The 21,808-nt window shown below is 42.5% G+C and overlaps 1 protein-coding gene across 7 annotated transcripts in view; it reads left to right on the top strand.

Annotated features, from left to right (window-relative positions):
* The window catches only part of LOC125766985 (Ca(2+)/calmodulin-responsive adenylate cyclase), a 39,447-nt gene that overhangs the window by 1,255 nt on the left and 16,384 nt on the right, over positions 1 to 21,808 (top strand). For 2 of the 7 annotated variants that reach the window (XM_049433213.1, XM_049433158.1), the window contains exons 1-3: positions 1,031 to 1,230; positions 4,156 to 4,949; positions 5,101 to 5,254. The gene's annotated coding sequence lies outside the window, so the exon portion shown is untranslated. The other 5 variants (XM_049433175.1, XM_049433204.1, XM_049433186.1 and 2 more) reach the window with 5 other exon arrangements.

The following is a 21,808-nucleotide window of genomic DNA, read 5'->3' as shown; positions in this document are numbered from 1 at the left end:
GGATGAGAGCAAGGTTGTTTTAAGTAATTTGTTTAGTGTTTACATAGGTGAAGAGAAATAGTAGTTTTTTGTTGGGGGGTGAAGGTAGTTATGTTTTCTGTACCGCTTGTTTCGTGGTAAACTTTATTCAATTTACTAAATGGAATGCTCTTATCTGTATCAAACAGAAAGCCGATTTGGGTACGCTTATCGGTGCGGCAAAAGCCGGTCAATCGTCAATTTCAGCGATTATATTAATATTTTAATTTCTCATAATGCTTTTAATGGTGGTTGAGTGTTTTAACCGCTGCTTTTTTATCAAACCATTTCCATGTGCTCGATATGGTGAATTATTTGTAGACATAACCTTATCAGCGCGACTAAGATTAAACACATGCTCTTTATTCTATTGTATGATGTATTTCCTCTTATTTCGTTTAAAAACATTTACTAGCTCAATTTTTGATGGAATTAATACGATAAAATGAAATATGTTTTAGCTTGTTTAGCTGATTATGTGTTGCAACTGATTTTAAATTGTAATACGTTGCCTGAACTAGCTAATATGGAGTGATGATTTGAATCTGAATAATTATTTTTATATGTTAAAACGAATTGATGTTTATTTTCAATTATCACTTTTTAACGTTTTAATTCTAATTTAACCGATATAAGATAATTTTAAATCAAAACTTTTGTGGGTAAGCTTTTTAAAAGCTTACATTTAAAGGGTGCTTTCGTGGAAGCTTTCACTTCCTGTATTTAGGGGTGCGTAAGAAATGAACCCCTCAACTCAAGCGCACGTAAACACAGGCGCGTGTTTGTCAAATGACAGCTACAGATACATAATCGCCCATCTCTGTCTTTCGGTGGCGTCGTGCCTTCCAGTAAAGCAGATAGTAAGGGAAGCCGCTAGCATCCGAACGGAAAAGAGATAGCACGAAGAAAGTTCGGTTTCCGTTCGTGTTTCTGCACTATCGTGTACGGGAGGAAAGGGTAAGGCGCCTAGCGGCAAAGCGAAAAAACGAGAGCACAATAGTTGATGGCGGTGTGGCGTCCCGTTCGCTCCAGGCGTTTGAACGCCGACTGTGTTTTTTTTTTGTTTGTTTGAAACACTACAGTTTGTGTACATGCGCACGCACATCAGGAGGATTTTTTCCTTCATCTCGGAAATTGTATACACGCTAGTGCGCTACCATACAGGCAGCAAGCAGACAGTAGCAGCAGCAGCAGCAGCACCGGATTCGACTGGTAAGTGCCCGTCATCGTTTCGTGGCGTGATGTGTAGTTTCGTACCGGGGGTGTCGTCCGGAGTTTGACAAAACGTTCGTCGGTACTAGGACCGCGGGAGATACCTTACGGGCAAAACGCGGTTAAAACAAAAAAAAAACCAGGACCCCTAACGGTGTGGCAGGGAGCGAGAAGAGTCGTGCATCTTGTGTGTTAAGATTTTGTGAAGCGAAGTGGACGGAGTGTGTGGCGAGGTGTGGTCGATTCCTTGCGGTTGTTCACAACGTTGGGGCTACAGCATCCTAGCTTGTGTTGTGTGCCTTCGCACCCAACACAAACCATTTTGTTGCTGCAGCCATTTTACTAAGATGGAGCCGTTAGCTCCTCGCGTTAAAGCGTGCCGATCGGAACAGTGAAGTAAGCAAAGCCCAAGAACATCTTTCCGTGACCGTCACTAAGCAGTCTTTCTACATCAACTTTCCTCGTATGTGTGTGTGCAGGATCCTTTCTGGCGCTTCCAGAACAACAGACTGGAACGGTTTGGCAATTTGCAACAGAATCTGCAATTCTTCTTATTCTTTCTATCATTACCAGCGACCAGCGTTATCGCTAAACATAAAACGAAACCATTGTACTTCTTCGGAGTCCGCGTGTCTGTGTGTGTATGTGTGGCCATGCCGAATTTACCCACTCGTCTGTCAACCGGCAGAACCGGATGTGATCCAGAAGCACAGCATTCATTCCATTCCTGCGTTCTAAATCGCCATCTTTCTCATCGTCGGACAAAACATCACAACAATACAAGTCAGTGACTTGGCAACGCCTCACACAACCCAACCGAACGCCACCCACGGCAATAAAAAGAAAAATAAGTACACATACACACACACTCTAAAAAGGATCGGAAAGCACGTGCGTCTATATCCTATGAGAAGGCGGAAGATTCCGTCTAATGAAGTGGTGTGCCCTAAGAAGGCCCTAAGAAGGTCCTAAGGAAGAAGAACGGTCCACGCAACGGTGCGTTTCCTTTGGTCAGTGTTTTTGTTTCTGTTTTGCGTAAGACGATGTTTAGGTTTTACGGTTTTACGGCTTGTTGCGAAGATGATTTTGTTTATTCCATTCGCTTATGGTCGTGGTTTGCTTTTTGGGGACGCGTAGGGTAGAGACACTTTGCGTTGTGATGTTGAGTGTAAGCTAAAGCCTCTTTTGAGGGGGGGATGTTTCAGATTTAATCTGTTTTTATGTGTTGCTTCGCTGTGTCGCCCGTTGTTGATAGTGATTGCGCGTGAGTTTAGCGATTGTATGGGGTAGTGGAAAAAAAACATTCGGGGGATAGACCCGGGCAACGTTGATACGTGTGATTCACGTACTGATCTGATCTTCTATCTGTGGTTTGACGTAAGACAAACGGCTTGTTGAAGCAAGAGTTGTGCTCGCCGCAGGTTCATCGTATTACAGTTTGGTTCATTAGCCTGCCATTAGTCGCTCGATTAACTCTCGCATTGCTACTCACCTTTAGACATTGGTCTTACCGGTGTAGTTACCAGGACGGAAAATCTGATCGACTACACTTCCTCACATTTTCATCCGGACCAGTTCCAACATTATGTTTACAATAGATTGGCTTAATCCTTATCGAATTAGATTCAAAACAAAAAAAAACGGTTCCCCCAAACCTGTGTAAGTGGATTCATACGAGCTCCAAAATACGAGACCTGTTCCTTGATCAACATTTGCTTCGTTGTAAATAATCCTGGCGCCTAATATCTGCACCCGCCGACCATCACTTTCTTCCGCTTCTTCCCATCCATTCCACGGCCACTTTGACAGTTGCTTCGATTCTTCTTGGAGCCACACGTGCGAATGCCACACAAAAGGGGGCGGTTGGGGGTGTTGGAAAACCACTAGTAAAAGGGGTTGTGCTCCTCCCTGTGTCAGTGCTCGCCCAATCCTATACGGGCGGTGAAGAACTGTTTGTAACATTTGTTTGTGTTACACCATTGCTTTTGTTCTGTCTGGCGCTGATTCCACCATTTTGAGAGTGGATGAGTTCTTCGAACCTTTTTGTAAAAGACTTGCGTGTGTGTGTGTGTGTGTGTGCGTGTGTCCATTTGAGCATGGTAAAAAGTTTGTTGTTTTCTTTCCAAGTCCAAGTTCGTCGAACATCCCATCCCCAAACAAAGTATGAAATCGATACAATTGGGTGGATTTTACCTTTTGCAGTCGCTAGAATTATTGGTGTAAATCTCCATTTTTTTTTGCAATGGGGAACACAACCACAATCACAAATACACACGCACGCCACGAAGGATTCTCTGACCTCTAGCCCCAACAAAATCAACAGCAAAACCTATTCGCAATTCGTTGCCCTTCTTGTTCATGCCTTCTCTTTCATTCTCTCTTTCTTTTTCCCTTTTTTGGCAAGTGTTTCGTCCTTGTTGAAATTCCGGGTAGCATGTGTGAGTAAGCGTTGTTGCTGTGTGTGTGTGTGCGTATTGTTTGGGGGATCTCTCTCGTCGTCCTTTTTTTCCTGTTTATGGCTCCCCATGTATAAGTGGCAGGATATTTCTTTTTGTGTGTTTGTTGTGTTGCAGACATGAGAAACGTCAAATCTCTCCAATGGCTTGTTGTCCTTGTGGGCAAGGCGACGGAATTTCTTTTCGATTTTTTGTCCACTTTTATGGGGAGGAAAAGCGAGTTTGTTTTTTGCTTTCCTCATATTATTCCAATTTCATATACCGTGTATGGCAAATGTCAAAATGTAAATGAGCTTTCTGGTGTGTTAGTGTGGGGGGGTTAACACAGGGAAAAAAACAACCTCTTATTTCGATTATTACATCTTCACAAAAGAATTATGTAATTGAATTTACTTACGATTTTATTCCTTCTTATGTGTAAAAGAAGCAAAACAATAATTTTTATCTTCTATTATCTTTTTCTATACAGAATGCGCGAAATATAAACATTGCAGTTTCCAGTTCGCTCGAAACACTTGGCACGGGACAAGATTGTTGCTGAACGTGTATGTGTGTGTGTGTTGTGCAGTTTACCACTAAGTGCAAAATTCTACCCCTTCTACGGTGCGTTCTAGTGTTGCGTGTGTCATGTCCACCGTGGCGGCCCTTCCGCCCAATGTGTACGGCCGCGTGTGCTAGTGTGTTCCGTCGATGGTTGCGCCTGCCCGCGCCTCCATCATGTGCAACAGAGCAACGGTGCGACCGCCACCACCACCAGCTGCCGAACGTCGTCATCCATCGCTGAGCGGTACCACAGCAACTGCAGCGGCACGTGCAACGGTTGCACCTGATCCTGTCCTGCACGGTCACGGTGAAGAAACCGGTGCACCAGTACCGGTCCGGGCGGTGGGCAAAACAAAGCTTAAGACTGTGCTGTCGGTGTGCGAGATGCGGGCATAAGGGTGTGGTTTGGGGCTTAAGGGGGCCAAAGGGGGTCGGGAGAGGGGAAGGAGGGGGCACAAAATACAGTGTTGGATGGATGTGTTTGTATGTGTGCCGTGACTGTAAAGCCGCGACTCAACCTCAACTTCAATCAACTGAAACCGAAAACCGAATTTACAAAACGCACGGAAAAAGTGCATAGCAAACGGAAACAGAGAGAAAGAGAAAGAGAGAGAAAAAACAAGCAGTTAAACGAAAAAAGAAGAGAGAAACAAACAAGAAAGTGAGATTCCGAAACGTCCCAAAAAAAAAACCGGAAGCTGGACGCCATCAGACACCAGGGTGAGTAGTGTTAATCACGCTTCCCGAAGCAACCAGAGGTCCAACCTTCAGCTGATGGCGACACTGTGATATGTTTTCATTACGAAATGTCCTTTCTTGCTATTTCCCGTTTGTGTTATTTTTCTTTTCCTCTGTTTTTTTTGTTTTCCAGATTGATCTGTCTATCAAAATTCAGTCTCAGGCGTCGTCTCGGTGGCGAATGTCCTCTCAATCAACAGCATCCGCAAGACGTTAGCGTTTGGGGAGAAGGAATTGGTGGAGGTGTTGGTGCAATACCAACCACAGAGAGCCTCCCATTCGCACGGGTAAGTTCGCTATTTGTAGCCATTTTGTTTTCATTATTGTTGTTCAAAGGACCCTACTGGGTCGCGGGGAGTTGGTTCAACTCATTTGATATTGATGAAGCACGCTATAATATTGATTTGAAATAGTCAATAGAAAAAAAAGCAAGATTCAATACGCCTCGACGGCTAGTCGGCATCCGTTTCTTACATCAGGTTGGGAAGAGAAGATTTACCCACAAACAGCACGGGTGTGTGTGTAATGTAAATAAATGTGATTTTTTTTGGTATTCCTCCTACCCAACAGTTTGTTGGGCTTTGGTGGTATAGGAATTTTTCTTGAATTTCTAACCCTACATACAGGTCCCGGCTAACAGATGCGCCGGACATCTTGCATTTTGTTTTTGAGGTCTTAAATGTTGGGTTACGGGTTGTTTATGTTTCGATGAAGAAAACGACACAAAACATGAACACGGGAGTTTCGGATTTATACTGGAATTGGTGAGATCAAACGCCATATTTTTTTTTGTTTTTTGGATGAGTTTGATGGTTGAGGTTTGCTTCTGGAGCAGATCTGGGCATGATGTTGTTGGAGAAGTTGTTTTAAGCGTTGGTGGAGCGCATGAAAGGGAAAGTCATCAAGATTTGAAGGCAAGTCTGGATCCAGCTGTAACACCTCGTAAAGTTAGAATATAGAAATTTGAAACCGATATTTTTTTTACAATCAATATGGCTATTGCTCATCTGTTCACTACGTCTACTCTTTGTTGGAGATATGGAGATATGTTTGAGATCAACATTGGTTTATATTTTTTCTATAGTTATCGCCAATTGTCTTTTATCCGCATATTCTTGTAGTCACTAATTTGCAGCAGTAGTGAACTTTTGCAAAGGGAAATTGTAGATATATTTTGTTTTTAAGAGGTATATTCAAACCAGCAAGAACAGCTTTTACTGATTGATGTTCAAATCGGGCACGATCGAATGCCATTGTCGACTTTCTTATGAATCAATCAATACCAACACTTCCAACTTGGGTTGAATGGTCTGGTGTCATTCTAATGACATGATCTTCCTTCTTGTTTCTTGACACTTTCAAAGGCAGGTGTTGAGTGATCATGTTTTTCTACAGGCTGTAAATTTGCATTTAGCAGCCAATAGTCTTGCACAATCCCAGATCAGAACAGCGAGGTTCTGTTTGCCCGATTCTCTTGTTAGGGATAAGAGATTTCATAAGATTTCCTTTGAACTGCTTAATTCAATCTTATGGATCTTCAATTCTTGGGGGAGTATTTTCTAAAAGAGTAATGAAACCTAATTTTCTAATGGAATATCATTCCTGGTTTTACCTTTAAATACACGTAGCGAGGTAGTACGTCCTACACTCTTTAGAAAAATAGCCGAATCTCGGTTAATTATTGTTGAGATCTGAACAACTGAGATCTCGGCAAAGATCTCGGTTAAATTGCTGTAGCCGAAATCTTGGTTAAAAAATAAAAATGACAGTTTGTTTTGACGTTTACGTTTAGACAAAACTTTCAATTAGAGCATACTGAGATTTCAGCAAATAATTAAAACAATCATTTTTGAATTTTAGAGCTTTTATTTACATAAAAATTGAGTGTTGCTGCATTATGTGCCTTTTTCATGACTTAAGATAGGTCCATCGACATTTCTGTACCATACAGTCATAAAACACTTTATCCAGATCAAAGTGCTCTTGCCGGATGTGTGCATATGTATGCAGCTCTTCGACATAGCCAAACATGGCAGAAAAAGCAAATTAGACCAGGAAACAGAGGACCAGGAAAATAAGACCGGAAACCTAAATGAAAAAAAAACATCATCTTGCTGCAGAACGTTCAGAAGATCATCCATTTTCGCTTATTTTTGCACTTTTAACTTTGCAAATCACCCCAAAATATGTTTGTTTCAATGCTATCTGTCAAACTGAGGCTCTGGTAACTTAAAGGTAACGCCGATTTCTGCCATGTTTTGAGAGATGAGCTCGGTGACAAGTGTGTTAGCTCGACATGCAGTGTTTCCGAGTTTCGGTTGAAATGTATAGTGGAGCGCCGATTATCCGGGTACCATTTATCCGGTTGTCCCACTATCCGTGCAGCTCGGAAATGATTGTTTCGAAGGCGAATTGACATATTAAATGCAAAATCGATGATGGCAAGAAATAAAAGCTTTAATAGGGAATGATATAATTTACTCAAATTCGACCAAATAGAACAGATTTATTTTGCAATGAGCACCTAAGAATGTTAACATTTATCTTTAGAAAATTCCACTCATTACAAACTAAACACTAATATTTATCAATAAAAAGAGTTGTGCCTATTATCCGTGATATTCGCTTATCCGGCAAGTGCCGAGTCCCGATGAACATGGATAATCGGCGTTCCACTGTATATTTAACTGATATTTCAGTTGTTAATAGTACTGATTTTCGGTAACGGCAAATTTCCAACTGATATATCAGCACAACATGAAAGAGCCGAAGAATTTCTTCACTTTATTCAACCGAGGTCGTGAAATATTTTTAAGTATTTACAAGGACACGATCGGGATGAGTTTTAAAATCCGATTCTGTCATGTAAAGAGCTACACCGCTAAATTATTGTTATGATTATACTTAACGTATACAATTTGGAGTATCATAAGGTCGTGATGAGCTGGTAATTGTCATTCTTAAGTCTGAAAACCAGGATGGTTTAGACTACCTTAAAATTATTTTCTTATACTCAAGTTGTGAGCTTCTTTAACTTTGCATTTACGGTAATTTAAGTATCATCTCGATAAATGAAAGGATGCCCAGATATCTCTATATAGTGATGGCACTATCCAATGTTCCAATCCATCATACCTAGTGACATTTCAATTGTACATCCGTACCCTGACAGCCTGCGTAACAATTGCTGTGCATCTTCAACGTGCAACTGGGCAATGTTTTCTTCCGTCTGTGCAGGTATTCGTACAGCAAATGCAATTTTGTGACGCAAATTCATCAGCTCATCATTTGCGAAACGGTACGGATTCTATTGTCCTGTCCTGATAATGATAAAACTGTGCACACACTCTACAACCCGTTGGGCACTGATTGGCATGGGAAGTTGCTTCTCGCAAACTGTTTTTTTTTTTTGTAAATGAGTTTCTTGTGGAACGTAACTAGCGAAATGTCCGTCCAATTACTAGTTTATCGTCTCGCGGCGATGAAAAGTTCCTTTTTATTTGTTCGCTCTTTTCTCGCATCGTTAATTAGGGCTCTGGGTGTGGAATATATAGCGTTTGCATTGGAATTTTATTTCCTATTGTAGCAAAAGCCGGAGACCCGTGTCCCCCCAAAAGGGTGTCGCTCGTCATCAGCCAAACGCCCACGACCATCATGTGTGACTGGTGAGGAACAGTGAGAACCGTCCGGAAGAACTTCGTGGTAACCCACAGACCCAGTGTGTGTGGCACGATGTTTTGTTCGCCACGATATAATAACCGTCGTCACCGTCGGCCATCGATAATGAGCTCACTTCCGTAGCGGTGCGTCAGATGCTGTAAAGTTGCTGCCTGCGAAAAAGAAGGCACCGCCGTAACAGCAAATGTAAATTAACTCATTAAATGTTTTGCCTGGTTCGGAACACGGGATCTGCCGTTACCAGTTACCAGTAGGTTCCCCGAGTGTGTTCGAAAAGTTTTGCAAAAATCAGTACCATGTTACTGTGCTCGTTTGGGGTATTTTCTGGTCCATTGTTTGACCGGTTAGCAAAGTTTGAAGGAAGAACTAATTTAAAATGTTTACATCCGCTTCATAACGCAACACTTCCTTTCCATTTCAGAAACATCCCACCCTCAGGGAGGGGTGACTCGAATACCTAACCGATAGTCCGATAGGCCACAGGAGTCCATAAAGGTCAAACACGCATCGAACGGCAAATGCCTGCAATTGCTTCTCAAACCATTGGACGTCGTCGCCGTATGCTCTGTGCATTATCGAACGATGAGGCGTTTTCGGTGTTGTTTTGTTTCCATCTTTCATCAGTCGACCGGCGAGATTCAAGCAATTGCACATGTTGGCAGATCATGGGCATGGTGTGGCTCGGAACTCTCGATGTTTGTATCCACTTGCACTTGGTGGAGATTGGTAGATGGAGCGACTAGCTACTCAAACCCCGCCAACCGTAATGGAAACTAAAATCGAACTTCTTGACCTTCCCCATTCATTCCCTCGAGTGGTTTTAACATTTCCCATCTGTTGCATCACACATCCCCCGCCAATCCCCCGCAGTTAGTTGTTGATGGTGGCGTCTGTTAAGTAAAAAAAGGGAAACGCAAAAAGATAAACCTTTACCCTAATAGCTTACTTTAACGTTGCGACTGTCTCGCGATTTTTGTGACGGCTTTTTCCCGGAATGGGGTGGGATGGGATGGTCTTTTTTTTTGCAAACACGGTATGGCATTACATGATGATGATGAAGATAATATAGCCGATAATGACCTTCCAGTACCTCATCATCTTTGCTCTTAAACGTGCCACAGCGAGATGATGCAATTATACGGATATTAGTAACTAAATTGAGGGGAATTTTGCTAACTGGAAGAATAGAGCGCTGTCAACTGCAGAGTGTCGTTTGGTAGTTTTAAAGGGCAATGATTTATGTGCCGCTAATGGACACTACCCGCACACACCGCAAAACAAGGCGCACAAGGGTGAGGAAACCAGTCAGCTTCAAAATTTGAGGAATGTCCATTTCTGGTAGGAAATCGCCAGAAGAAATAGCACAGGTTCGCTTTGATCCTAACCAAACATTGGAGATATGGTTGGAATTCTCCAGCAAAAAAAAATACCTCGCGGACCCGGGGTGAACTCGTTTTTGCTAAATGTCTTTGACACGATCCATCATGCTACGGGCAAAGCGTACGGACGGTGTATCTATTTTTAACCGTAACTACATTTCAGCGCCTTAGAATTTCCGCTTTGCCCCGTACGGAAGAGTTGGACTTTTTACGCTGTTGCCGGTTTGGTTGCTTCCCGCCCAGGAGTTTTCACCATCTTCTGGATTCTGGTTCTGCCAGTTTTTATCGGTCGGAATTTGCCATGCCCGATTAGATGGTTCGGGAGGTTCGGGAGGTAGATCGATCCGGTATATTTATACCCACTTCCATCCTGGACATTTACACACGTCATTCCACCATTAGCTCGTACTGCAAAAAAAAGAGTTTTGTGTGTATGTGTGTGTGTGTGTGTAAGGGCGAATTAACGGTTAGTGCGAATTGGACGTGGAAACGATCATGTCCTTCGCCCGTTTTGGTGCGTAAAGTCCTCAGGATTTTGTGAGGTTAATCAAGTTTTCCAACGTCCTTGCCCATTCCGTTGATGGATCGTAACGTTGGTAGTGAAATCTTCACACGGCGAAGATGGATTGCGTGCGACAAAAATAGAATCACCATCCCCCAACTCTCCCCCCCCCGCCACCTCCTCCCCCCTCGTTTCGCTTCCTTTCACCCTGGTTTGCTGTAACTAATTTGCTTTATCCTGAATGCATGGATGAGCAGAGCGAGCGAATATCCTTCACTTGGTTGGCTGTATGTGTCGCCACATTAAAACCGATATCCTTTCCAGTGTCCTAGACCTAGAGCGCCATAAAAATGTGTGCGGCCACAAAGGCTTCACAAAGATATGCGTGCATGAAGCTGATTAATTCCATCATCGAGCTTATCCATTTTGAAATCAGTTTTATTATTGTACAAGATTGAAGTCAAATCTCCGCTTCTCGATAAATTAATTTCTCCAATGTTTTGTCCATCTTCCACACATCTGTATCGGGCACATTTGAGGTTATGGGTAACACAATCGGTGTACCGAAGTGAAATATAATAATAGCTTGGATCGTGTCTGATCAACCGTAAGACTGGTTGTATCGATAGCGATGCACGGAAGCAGAAGTGCATCCAGCGGATGCATCTTCGCCCACCCACAGATATTGTCAATCTCCAGCCGGCCGGAAAAGTGTGTTGGTGGATGCGCGCAATAGTTACGCCGTTGCGCTATTCCCTGCGGCCGAATGGAAATGTATCCTTCGGCTGGCAAAGCAAACGATCGATATCGGCACTCCGCTGCTCAGCTCGTTAGTGGGACACCTTCGGGCGAAATAAAATAAAAAAAAAAAAACATACCTCCACCGTTTTTCCATCACGAGATGAGATGGCGACCGACTATGACTATATCAAGGATACTAGGAGATGCTGTGGGTTCAATGCTGCGCTTTCGAATCCAATTCACCGATTGCACGAGCTTTTTGTACTGCTATGCGGCGGTGGGTAGATAAAATGCTATCTCGGAGTTTGCTGTATTTGTTACTCCCCTTTTTGTTGTTGTTGTTGCACATCCCACGTGCCGTTCTGTTGTGCTCCAGCTTTCGTTACCTTGTTTCTACTCGTCGGCTAATTTGATTTGATTGATTCGGCACCGTCGGCAGAGAGAGGGTACGCTTTTCAACCTACCGACCAGGTTGCGTCGATTGATTGCGTGTCGTGTTGCATTATTGTTTACCATTTCGCAAATGGGCGGAATGGTTCTGTTATTACATTTCGCTGTTTGCAATTATGTGCGGCAACCGGGCAAGAAAGAATCCCTTTAATTGAATAATAACATTCCGCTCCGAATAGTGTAATGATCGGCGTACAAGGATGCCGATAGTAGAGAAGATGACGATATGGGGTAGTTCGTGGGGAAAAGGGTGGAATATGTTGATAAATTTAATTTATTTTAAAAATCAACAACTCTTAACAAGCGCACCAAAATTTATTTAAATTTTATTTAAAAAAATACAGGGTTTTCAAATTAAAATCGTCAAATGAGTACCTTTTTTAAAGTTTGTTTTAAAGTTAAACTGAAACGTGGTCAGGGAGATGTAGAATCCTTCCCAATTGTCTGGATCTTGTTTAAAATTAAATTCATTCTGTGCAAAGCTTTTTCGACTGGCCGATTCATCATGTTGCCATGAAAAAAACAATTCTCCTTGGTTTAATTCTAAAAAAAGCTGTTTACAGTGTTGCTGTTTCTTAATAAGACAGATAATTTATTTTATTCGCTTATTATTCATTTATCTTTTATTACAGGGTTTTAATGGCCAATCGGTTATTGTCAAATCCTAAGTCATTTTAGCAAAATGTCTGTTTGTCGTCGTAAACCCACAACTCGTCATTGTCAATGCTATTCTGGCCTCTACAAGAATTAATCCGTCAAAGCAAAGTTTAAATCCTGCGTATAATGATTTTTTTGGTTTGTAACTATCAAATTCATGCTCCAAAGTGTTTAATTCATATAGCTGAATGATATTTGCGTTGATTACAGTTTATTAAATATCACGTAGTTTTATCAAAAACTGTGTAAGGCAAGTATAAAAATTTAGTTAAGAAATTTAAAGCTTAATTTTTGTCATGGTTTTTTACGTTTTTAATCACGATTTTCATTCTGACATAAACATATCAGAAATATATATTTATCGCCAGACGCCAGAATAGCATTGACAATGGCGAATTGTGGGTTGAAAACGTCATAGAGAGACTTTGCTAAAATAGTTAACGATTTGACAATAGCCGGTTGGCCATTAAACCCTGCATCTCGTTACAAATCACTATTTCTGTAGTTTGGTGGTCATAGCTAGAATTTATATCAAATATTCTTACTTCTTAGCAAAAAAACGAAAGCTAAAAAAACTACAAAATTTTGATATCCTTTGGACAATTTTGAGGTAAAAGGATTTCTCTCGCACCGTTGTTCTTTTTGTAAGGATTTCTTGTTTGAATTATTTGAAAATGAGCTAGAGTAACGATCTTCCTATTACGCATTTAATTTATCAGTTTTTGCCGGTATGCCGGTCACGTAATGAGAATAACACCGAACAATTCAGATTTTTAAAGTTTTTTTATTATTTTGAAATGGTATGCTCGATACAGCACCATCCCATTCGGTATAATATTGTGCTACTGTCTATGGGATTTAACCGGTAAAAGATGTCCACGAGTGGAGTCCACATCTCGGCGGTGAAGATGTTTGTTTCACATCCAGTTTTCTGTTTTCTTTTTTCGTGGTTGTTGTTGTTGCTTCTCGACGAAAGGAAAGCAAAGGAAACCGTTTCACGCTACAGCAAAACATAACCGCTCCAGTCCGCGTGTTGATGGAAGAATGCCTTTCCCGCACGAAACAAACATCTCAGAACGGGGGGTTTTTCGCTGTGGAAATGTTTCTAATGCGTTTGATGTAATGCCGTTAACAAAAGTTTCCTTTTCATGTTTACGGGTGGATTCGTGGTTGGTGTTGACAGTTGAACTGCATAATCCCACTTCTGCTGGCATTAGTTTTATCGTTTTGTGGTTTGTGAGCAGGCGAAAGGAAGTGGATGTGATGTGTTTTCCTGTTTCGCTGTAGTCAATATAGTGGACTATTATGAAATCCTGGAGATGGGATGGTTGTGATGGGTGTCAAGGATGGTCACCCTTTCATTTTATGTCCTCACGCTGCAGTTCGCTTGCTTATACTTTCGTAGGGTGTTTTAGTTTTTATTTCGCCTTCCATTTAGCGCATCGTATTGTCGGTTGTCCAGCATTGCTTGGACGTACGCGCTGTTAAGTATATTCCGGCTCCCAAATACACATTAGCAGATGGTTTATGTTCGTTCGTTCGAGAGGTGCATTATCTTCATTCGTTGAAATTAACTCGTGCGCCTTTTGGAGCTTTAACCGAAGGCGGTATGTATGCAGCGGCATGTTTGCTGTGAAGCCGGGGAAGCTAAATGGCGCGAGAAAGCGTGCAAAGTGAAGGGTATGGATGTGTTTGCCATTCGTATGCAACTCTCGGTTGCAGCGGTTGTGGTGCAGCTTGGAGACTGTGTTTCCGGACGACGTGAATGCATCACACACCGGATGACGATACACGTTCAGCTCGTAAAAAAGTGGCATAGATGGGTGCAGACGCGCTAAGTGCAACCCGTACACGTGGTTTTTATCGAGGTTAAGTTATGTTCCGTCGACGAACGCCGCATTCCCAGCGGAGCTACCGTGCTTTGATTTAACGGGAGGAAGATTCATGGTTTTACAGATAATAGATTGTAACGATCCTAATGGAATATCATCGCTACCGCAACAGTTAGTGGGTTTTAACCATTTGGTGTCGTCATTAGGTACACGTTAAGAAGAATTATTAACCCAAGGCACGAGAGCAACTACTCCCCCGATCCTTAATGAGAAGAAGCAGGCGTCAAGAGTCGATCTTTTAGCGCCGATTAGTAAGAGCGGGAGAGTTTACCATTCATTTATTTATTGCACACTACTCTCACATATATATTGACGATGGAAAATCCATTTAGCGTGTAATTACGAAAATCGTTAATGTGAGATTTGAACTCATTATCTTCGGGTTGGTAGAAGAAACCGCTAGCGCTATGCCGTAGAGTCACTGATGTCACAAAGCGATAAAACTGAACGTGTTTCGGAAGATAACGATCGCATACAACATGGAACGAAATGCAATACGGCTTTGCAAGTAATGATATGTCATTTTACATATTATTTTAATGAGCCATATTGCGCGAAATCGGTGTTCCGTCTCGAGTAAATCAATTTTATTTTGCTTTTCCGCATTCAACATTACAGACCTTTCAAAACAAAATTTGCATAAAATTCGCGCCTACATTTGAATACCTGTCGGGCATTAACGCTCTATTCAAAGTAATAATTCGGCGATTCCATCAATATTCATCATAGTTTTATATTCACAATTTCCGTGTCCCAATTTAAAGTTACTTTGCGCATCATAAGTGTTCAGGTTAAGTTCCATATATTTAGAAATTATGTTTAGGATGGAAGGGATCCTATATGTCGGCTAGATAGGTTTTATTTTGAAGTCACACATAATTTTTATTATTTTATTCTAAATGACCTCCTTTGCGTGTGGCGCCATAGACACCGCCCCAATACCTTTTTTTTGCGGCAAATCAACTCCATCATCAAATAGAATGGAAAATTTCTACCCTTTTCCCGACCTTTTTTTTCTCGCCATTTCGCTTCGACAAACCAAGCGGCGGAATGGAAAAAAGAGAGATATTTTTAGAAAGGCGTATCTCTAAATCGGCATATTTTTGTGTTATGGTAAAAGGTGAACAAATTGGTGCTTTGATTGCATGACATGCGCTGCTGGTGAAAGGGGAAAGAGAAGCAAAGCTGTGGAACGGGTGAAGGGAGAATATTTTTGATCGAGTGTAAAACGCGCGGTTTCGCGCTCATTCGGAAAGCATCCTTTTTTTTTTGAATCCCCTTCGAATTTCCTCTAGCACTATGCATGGCGGCACCTTCTGTGTGATTTTTTTTTCAAACCACTCTGGTGGAAAACCGAATGGAATGTGTTTTACCCGGGCAGGAACGGAGTCGGTTTTTTTCCATTGCCAAACTAAAGTCTTCCTTTTCTACCCAGTTCCCTCCCCCCAAAAAAACGTTCTCAGTTGCGTTTCCTAACCACGAAAAGAATCAATAGTGGGCTCATCATAAAATGAGCAACGATGAGATGTGGGTAGAGATGTATCCACACATCATATAGGGTGGAACAGGTGTGTTCAACAAAAAAGAAAACTAGAAGGGCACCTGAAATTCTCCTTCTAGATGGTAGACGCCGGGGGGGGGTTTTTTTGTTGATCAAGTGTACGTTTTTGAAAAATTCATAACGCCACAAATTCAATTTTTTCAAAACAGAGTGCGAAGGATGGGAGTGGGCTGGGATCAGGGTGTACGGAAAATTAAGTTTATTTTCGATTTGCTTTCTCGCCAGTCCAGCGGCAAGATCAGATCAGTCGACCGTAAAAGGATGCTCGAAGTCCCTCTACCTTCTAGTGCTATTTCATAACGTTCGTGTGTGTGTGTGTATGTGTGTTGTAAGCAGAAAAAATGATAAAAAATATAACCATAATTTTGGTTGTAAAGCTGTACGCATAGTAAATTGGTAATTTAGACACCTTAAATCAATTGATATTCCCTAACTTAATAAAAGAAAAGAGATACAAAGTGATCTTAAATATTGTTTTTGTACACTGGCGATTCATCTAAGCATCTAACATAAACATAAACAGCTAAAGGTGACACGAAAGTATTTTTTTTAATACCTTTCCGCCATTGCTGGGATGCAATTTACTTTTCAACACCGAACTCGAAAACTCATCCGTTTCTTAATTTTCTTCGTGTATTATTTCCCCCCGCGCAACCCGGTTGTAAATGTGGGTGTACAGGTTTCTTTTTCCTTAACTGCCCAACAAGCATTTCATCTACCTGAAAATCAAATCCATCCATCACATTCCTCAAGTGTGCGAAAAGAGTGCCATCAGCGTCTAGCGAGCAATCGCCAAGGGTCGGTAACGATGAAAAGACGGAGGAAAACAAGGGAAAATGGTGGAAAATTGTCTCGGGTTTTCACAGGCGGTGTATCCTTCCAGCGCGTACACCGCACCGACGGGCGGCTTCCTTTTCGTTTGGTACAGAGCTTTGCCTAAGAAGCAAACTTCTTAACCACGTTCCGGCAGACCCGCGCAAAGATCGGTAAGTGGATGGTTTTTCGGAAGGAATTTAGAGTGTCGCCGATACTTTTTTTTTGCCTTGTCGCGTCGCTTATTATCCACGAGCAAAGCAAAAAACCGCCCAGGGGTGTGGGTTGAAGCAAGCAACAAAAAAAACCCCGAGGATAGGAAGGAAAAGTTGAAAAACCAAACTGTCCATTTCGGCATGTTGCGTCATTTTGAATTTAGTACCGCGGGGGTGTGCGTGTGTGTGTGGGGGGTGGGAAAGGAAAGTAAGGGTTTTGTCGAAAGACACAAAAAGCGGTTTCGCGATTTCATGTGTGTGTGTGCGCACCTGTGGTTTGTGTGAGCAGGGGGTTTTATTTTTTTGTTTATTTTTTATTTCGTTTGAACAGAAATATCAAATTTATTTAATGGTTGTTAGCTGTTTGATCATTTATTTTTCTTTTCAAAAAGAAAATAAAAGTTTATTTACAAACGAACGGATTTTTTCTCGGCTTGTTACAAAATACCCCCTTACAGATAAATGTGTGTCCTTCTCAGCTGAAAACGTCGGCTTCACACACAAACGAGCGAATTAGGTGACAGCATGTTTGACAGAACGATCCTGGCTTTGTTGTGCTGGATGTTGTTTTTTGTGTTTTCGTGTCGATCGATCGAGCTCATCAATCATTCCCCACAGATCACGTTAGAGGGGTTGATGCGGGCAAGACACACCAGACAGGAGGGTATTTTTTTGGCCGTAAAGCTGGATGACAATGAGACGGAAAGAGTAGCCGACTGTCACGAGTCGCACTCCGATCCTTTCCCACCTTCCCCGATTGAATTGATGAAAGATGAAAAACCCCTGGAGGGATGAGGGGCAAGTAAAAAGGGGAAAAAAGGGAAGGGAAGCTGCTAGCAAGAGCAGAGGGATGATGTACTATCGAATGATTGTTCATGTAAAGTGTAATGTATTAATTAGCTTCCGTGTGAGATAGTGTGTTTGTTTTGTTTTCCTTCACATTGCGCGCCTCATTAGCTTATCGGATATGCGGGAGGAATACGGGTAGCATCGCAAAGGGGGATGGGGGGTGCGGGGTTGTCATTCCCTTGACATGGCTTGCTTTTCCCCTGTACCGGGACGAATCGAAACCGAAACTCGGAATAAATATGATCAGGTCATATAATAAAAGGGGCCCGATTGTGTGTCATCCACCGGCACATTTTGGTTCCACAGTGATGGAGCCGGAATGGGGAGGGAAAGGGGTGGAGGAGGGGGTATGGTAAATGTACGTGGGTGGAAGGTTGATCGCGGCACGTCGATTGGCGCACGAAGGTTTTGACGTTGACGGGCGTGCCCGACCTTCTCACTCTCCTACTTGCCTTCCCTCGCCATACTTTGCCAGCTGTATTGTCCCCCATCCACCCTCTGTGATGCTTTTGATGCGTTTCAAGCGATAAAGTCGTGGAACGAACGAGAAAAGGCAAATGGGTGGCCTAAACCTAGAACAATCCGTTTTTCTTTTTCTTGTGCTCCTTCTTCTATTTGTCTGTTTTGAAGAAAATGACGAGAGAAAATATGTAACATCAGTGCTTTCCATACATTTCATCGAGCGCTAAAGAACCGAACAAACGATACGATGAGTGATGGAACTTGGGGTGGGAGAAAGCTTCACTTGTAGCGATTGTGAATAAAGGCAGTTCGGCGTTTATTTTCTACGGCAGGAAACGAAGAGATAGAGGGCTTAATGTTCTTTCACGGAGTGATCGTCCCGTAAGCCGCCGCGGGATTAGAAGAAAACCCAAGGTGGAGAGCACAGAATGACGTCTCGTCATGCCCAACACTTCGACGGGAAGGGCCGTGCATGTGGAATGTGGCTGAGGGTTATTTTTCCAATTTCAAGTCGCTCCTACCGCCACGAGTCTCGACACGGTCCACAAGAAGTGCAGCTTCTTGTGCTCTGACGCAAACAGACAGAGAACACCATCCGAAAGACAGAAATGTCTGACTTGCTTTTTTTTCTTCTTTTGTTGGTCTCTGCTTTGCGCAATTATTATGGCGTTGGAAAACGTTGACGAGCGATAAAGGAAAATGCAAATATGAGTCGTGTGGTTCGGGTATAAAGAAACAAAACCAGCAGCGGGAAATGGTTTGTAATGAGCGAAATTAATATAAAATATTGCCTCCTTCCTTTTGGAGACGGTGCTCCAGGGAAGAACTACGGAAGGTGCTCAGTGGGATGGGAAGGGATGAAAAGTTCTCTTTCATTCCTTCTCCAATGTCACCAACATTGCTAAAGATGATCTGAGTGTGTTGGGTGCATGGAGAATTATGAAGGTATTAATGTCTTAGGAACTTTTGGAAAATTCTTCGCCGTGAGACGTCAGATCTTGATGTTTTATCGTCTAATTCTTGAGTGTTTTTTTTTCTTGCAAAATTTGTCTTTTTCTTCTTTTGTTGTCTATCTCCAATATCAATCTGAAGTGGATCCATTTTCAAGTCCATTTTCTTATCGCGCCACGTTACTCGAGGGCGTACCAGCTCCTTGAACGGTAGCGAATTACTGCAACAGCAAAAAAAAACCAAACTCACTCGCGAGTGTTGCTGCCCCGATTTATCAGCGGGGTGCCCGCGGCCTTTTTGAGACAACTTCTGGGGAAGGGTGTGTAAAAAAGAAGCGCAATAACAAAAAATAAAACCAGGACGCAATAAATCGTGCAAATCGTGCGTGAACTCTGCAAAACTCCAACGTCGTCGTTCTTTCCCTTCAGTTAAGGTTGGCAGTTTTGGGTTGATCCATAAATTTACGGATGAAATGACGAGAACCTGATGCCTGCTTTCGACCGTCACACATTAACCAGGCGTTGCAGTGTGATGCAATTAATGTCGGTACAGCGAAGGAAGTACGTTCGTTTGCACACCCATCACCCTATTATTGTCCGTTGTCCGGTGTCTTCTTTTTGTTTAATTTTGGATTTATATCTACATTCTTCCTTTCCGGTGACTGTTGCGTTGCAGTATGTGCCTCTGGTAGATCCAGCAATCACCTATATAAGAAAGGCGTGTTGAAGAATAATTATGAATAAAATCGGGCATATCGGCCATTAAGCCGAGACGGCGATCGTACTGAAATGTTGGGGATGGTTAACTAACGTTAGTAGACGGCTCTGTACGATGTTGTTGTAGCGGCAGTTAAAAGCGAGATATTTCCAGAGGACGCGGGTATAGGTTGCTATAGGGGGTTTCGCCTCGCATACTAATGGTCAGTTTTTTTTTTCGTTTTGGTTTTGGTTTGTGGGGCCATCCACCGTGAATCCGAAGAGACGCACATCGAATCCAAATATATCTTATGTATCGTCCCGCGTGCATGCGGACACTGTCGCGCGGTTTTGTTTGTTTGTCGTCCACCTTCAACAACGCCAATGGGCCCCAAAAACGCTCTGCGCCTGGAGAGGCGCACGGTGAAGCGCTTTTGGGTGAAGTTTGGATGTTTTTTTTCTATCTCAAGCTACGCGCGTACCCTTCGCGTAACTCGTACTCCCGATCCGCTGACCACGACCACGACGATATGGACGATCACGCGTCGAACCTTCGGTGAGCGTGGAATGTCTTAACGGCGACGACATCGTGTCTGCGTGTTGTCTTACATACACCGGACCCTACACATAATCTAGCATCTAGCTTGGTGTGCGTGTTTGTATTTATGAGAGTTTTTTTTGGGGGGTACACTTTAACAGCGGAATAGTGCGATCGAATATCAGCGTGTTTGCTCCAAGAATTGCGCTACTCCGGAGATCTCGGCACTCGGTTCCAATTTTACAAGCATCGTCAAATGTGCAGGTCTCTGAGTCACCCGTAATGCAATTCACGCAAGTTGTACAGCTTCAAACGTGATCTTTCCCAAATGTGCCAACCATTTAAACAATTTCGAGGTCGGGAAATTGACAGTGCAGTAAAACTTCAACCTCCAGACGAAGTTTTTTTTCTTCAACACTGAAGTACTGCTGTTTTAATGTTTTTTGCTGTTGGACAGTGTTCTGCACGCTGCAGTATTATGCATTCGGAGTTATTTTTATCGAACGATCCACAAGACATTGCATTGGTAAGGAAGTGGAGTGAGGACGTACCTTCCTACTTGCCTTACTTCGCTAGTATATGCTACATCGCTATTCGTGGGAGAGTTGGTTTAATTTAGAAACTTCAATAGCAAGGCAATAACATAAAGACACAAAAGATCCTAGTCCGTTTTTAATGTTTCTGTAGACATCCATCCACAGACGGGGTAAAGCCAATCTCACAAAAATCTTCGAATGCGCGAAGAACTTTATGGTTGCTCAATTGGGAACACGAATTCGAATATCTTTCCTGACTGACACTAACCATGGTCGTAAAGTCTTGGAAGCAACGCAAAGATGGATCATCCTCAACATTCTAGAAAATGTCATAAAACTAGCATTAGCTGTTAACTTTCCCGTGGGGATGTTAGATAGTGCGGGACACTGTTTGTCAACTTGTGGGGATTAGATGCGTGTTTTGGTTTTTGTTTGGAAAGCACTCAATTAACATTCAACGATCTTGGCGCGCCTATCCTATTGGAAACCGGTGGTAGATCGTGCGTAAACAAACAAAAAAAAACAAAACAACCTACAGACATCGACGACTTCCCGATTGAGCGCTTGTGCAATCGGGACTGACCATGATGACGTGACGCTATTTTGACAATTGTCACCTCACGAAGGGATTTTTTTTAAACGTAACGATTTGTCGCCGTTTGGCCGTGGTTAGGTTTTTGCGGGCGTACTAGCGCAAAGTGTTAATTAATAATGCGCGCTTGAAATTGTCTAGCTGTGTCGATAGATTGTTTGCCCATTGCGAAGCGATGTTAGTGACAAGGTGGAAGTACGGGAAATGTTTCAATATCCGCGCCAGCAACTGGTGCCGGATGATTGCAATTCTTGGCATGTTTTTTTTTTCGGGGGGCGATATTCGACGTGATGGGTTATTTTAACCGTGCAATAAAATGGCTATAATCAC

Source organism: Anopheles funestus, chromosome X (assembly GCF_943734845.2).
Source record: "Anopheles funestus chromosome X, idAnoFuneDA-416_04, whole genome shotgun sequence".
Taxonomy (NCBI): domain Eukaryota; kingdom Metazoa; phylum Arthropoda; class Insecta; order Diptera; family Culicidae; genus Anopheles; species Anopheles funestus.
Note: the sequence above shows the minus strand (reverse complement) of the source record. Positions and strands in the feature narration are given on the sequence as shown.